This window comes from Aplysia californica, unplaced genomic scaffold, assembly GCF_000002075.1.
Source record: "Aplysia californica isolate F4 #8 unplaced genomic scaffold, AplCal3.0 scaffold00432, whole genome shotgun sequence".
Lineage (NCBI taxonomy): Eukaryota > Metazoa > Mollusca > Gastropoda > Aplysiida > Aplysiidae > Aplysia > Aplysia californica.
This window is the reverse complement of record NW_004797702.1, coordinates 131,790-135,068: the sequence shown is the minus strand read 5'-3', so window position 1 is coordinate 135,068 and position 3,279 is coordinate 131,790. Positions and strand designations below refer to the sequence as shown.

At 38.7% G+C, this 3,279-nt stretch overlaps 1 protein-coding gene across 1 annotated transcript in view; it reads left to right on the top strand.

Annotated features, from left to right (window-relative positions):
• Positions 1–379: 379 nt before the first annotated feature.
• LOC101848768 (serine-rich adhesin for platelets) overlaps positions 380–3,279 on the top strand; it is a gene marked incomplete at its 3' end in the record, with an annotated part of 46,657 nt that continues 43,757 nt past the window's right edge. The window contains 1 exon segment of the mRNA XM_013086072.2: positions 380–573.

Below are 3,279 nucleotides of genomic sequence, written 5' to 3'. Positions count from 1 at the left end.
AGAGAGAGAGAGAGAGAGAGAGATTGTGTGTTTGTGCGATTTTGAAAAAAAGGAGGGGGGAGGGGCAGACAGATGGATAAAGTCTTCGGATCATTATCTGCTAAACACGGTTTGTAACTCATATTTTTACTAATTGAAATTAATTATTGTTTAAAGTGCGTTAAGTCCCCTGAATAACATGTTTTTGTTAATTTCCTTCCACGACACGAGGTAACGCATCAGCGAGAGAGTTTCCTTGAACTGAAAAAGAACCAGTAATGCAGACGAAATAATGACCCAAATGTTGTAGTTACAATAACTGGAACAAAGAGTTGTGAAAGTGAAGAAAAGGTAGAACCAGAAAGTAATTAAACGAAACGTATAAGTAGAAGGACGAGTCTTTGGTCTCAACACGGAAGTAAAACCTCTAGAAGAAGAGCGCCCTCCAGCGGAATAACGGAAGCAACTGTAGGGTTAAGTTTACACCAGCGACGAACAGCAGAAGCCGCTGTGACTCATGAGACTGTGGGGAATGTTGTGATTTAATTTCTGTAGGAATCAAAAACTTGTACAAGCAGCATAAGGACTCCACTGGTAAGTCAGTGTAAATTTCAACATTTATTGCATTTGCCACACTACGTCTCTTTGTGGCTGTGAGTGGAAAATGACTTCTGGCATGAATTGTCTCATGTTTCGTCAACTCGGCGGCGACACAGGTCTGGGAAACATGATGTCGTTTCAGACGAAAGTGTCGCCAGTGTCTGTTTTTGTTTTCATGCAGTCAAACTCCAGGTTATTCTTTTAGGACATATTCTACTAGATTCTAGTATGAGTCTGCTATAAAAGGAGAAGCAGCATGATTGATAAGACCAGACAAACGTCTCAACGATCTATCACATTCCGCTCTCAGACTTCATTCCAAGAAAACGTTTGTTGACAATGAACGGTTGGCCTTTGTAGAACTGATCTAATATCTAGATCTAGATCTAGATCTAGAGTCTAGAATCCTACTTACTGTAGATTTCTAGTTGTAGCATTATACTGACTGGATTCTAGTTTCTGTGTGGTCTTTATATTTAATTATTCTATCTCTTGGTCAAGCGAGGAAGAGCTGAGGACGGAATTGCATGGACACCAGCCGTATTAAAATGAACATTTAAGTAAGAGTAAGTTCAGTAAGAGGATTAAAAAGATCAGATTCCTGCTTTGACTTTGAGGGTGACAGTCTAACCGCAAAACTGGAAATGTCTGACCATTCATGATATGACTAAGTGCAGTTCCTAGCATACCATGAGTATCTCAAGCAACATCCTGAACATGACTAAGAGAAAAAAATTGTTCCTTAGATTTCAGTTCGTAAAGCTTGGTTCTGGTAAAGTTTGATTGGTGTCTAAAAAGTCTAGGCCTAGACAGAACGACAGTCACCATATGAACACATTCTTCTTGTATTACAGTAATGAAAGTGAGAAAGATTTACAGCCAGTGACTACAATCAAGGAAAAAAACAAAAATTTTCTACTTCAGGGCCTAGGTATTTCAATGGAGCATGGTCACTACTGGTATTAAAACCTTCAACAAATTCATTAGTATCTTTAATATACTGTCAAGCCTGGTCAAAGGTGTCAGAGCTAATACTGAATGCGGTTGTTTTTCTGGACTCTGGACACATAAAAGTAGGCAGTAAAATTACAGCTCACATTGTGTCTCAGTGGATTATTGATCTGGTGTGTCTGTTTTTCTAGCAGTTGCAGAAGGAGTACAGTATAAATTTAGTTAATGATCCAAGGCCAGTCAAGACACATTAATTACATCAATATTCGTAAAAAAGCAGCATCTCTTAAAATACTGCAAATATCTTTGTTTTTTTGCTTTTGTGATATATTTGCACCTAACAAATACCCAGTGTTAGTAAAGAAACGTTTTAGGTTGGGACATGAAGTATCAAAATTGGATTGCACTTAATGATCACTCCAGACAGGAGTTCTACATACAGCCTTTTAGAAGTAGAGTGTAAAGGCTTGAAGGAATGTAAGCTAGCTAAGCAGTGTTCATGAACTATAGAATCATAAAATGCCGTCTATTACTATTATTTTATAATAGTTTGTGATCCTGTATTTAAGTGGGCATGTACGGATCACCTCCCTTTTCCCACTGTGATATTTTCTAAAATCAGTGTTAGTAGCTTAAATAATTGATTATTTATGTTACAAAATATCTCACACCTTAGACATAAAAAAATAAGGACATACTAAATGAGTCATGATATAAAGTTGACTCTATGTTGCACTTGACAGAATTTACTGAAGACTTATACTCGTCATGGGTGGGTTCTGCCTGGACATAACCATGTTTATGGTCAGGAAACTCTGCAAAACGATTAATGATAAAGGAAGACTGGTTTGGACAAAGAAAGAAATTTATTTGAACTGCTACTTCTTTTTCACCTCTTTCTATATTTCTTCTCTCCCTCCTTCTCCGCTAAATTATCTCTTCCTCCTCCTCCTCCTACACTCCTCTCCTTCTGCTTCCTTCTGCTACTGATGCTTGTTAAAATAGCTGTTTGGAGTGCTTCTTTTTTCTACCTCCTTATCCCACTCTGCTGCTACCACATGGCCTCCTCCCACAACAAGAGGAAAGGAGTCCCAAGTTCTTGAAGAGTAGATTTCTGCTCTCCAGAGGGCTGGCCCTAACCTTTCAATAGGCAGCTTGTTTGAGTGTATTTCTGGAAAATACTGTTGCATTTGCTCTCTCACTCTCTCTCTCTCGCTCTCTCTCTTTCTCTCTCGTTTTCTTTTTTTTTCTCTCTCTCTCTGTCTCTCTGTCTGTCTCTCTTTCTCTGCTCTGTGTGTGTGACTCTCTCTGTGTCTCACCGTCTCTCTCCCTATCTCTCTCTCTCTCTTTCTTCCTCTCTCTCCACATGTGTAAAACTGTTTTCTTGCTTCCGTCTTTATGATAGAAAGACTTTCTTTTCCAGCTTGATAAAATTTGTGAAACGAGGAAGTGTTGTTGTTCATACCAGCTTTTTCATCTGTAGTGTGACTGTAGACAGGTGTTTTTTTTCTCGGATTTTTAGGAAGTTTCATTATTTTAAATGATACTCTGTTGAAAAAGTATTCAGTATGTGGATAATATATGAGTAAGGTTATCTTTTCTCTTTTTGCCTTTTTTTGTAACTTTTTCCTTGTCTGTCTTTCTGCCTGTCTGTCTGTCCGTCTGTCCATCTGTCTGTCTGTCGATCGATCTGTCCGTCTGTCTGTCTGTCTGTTCTCATCTCCTACCCCACCCCCTCCCTCTCTCTCT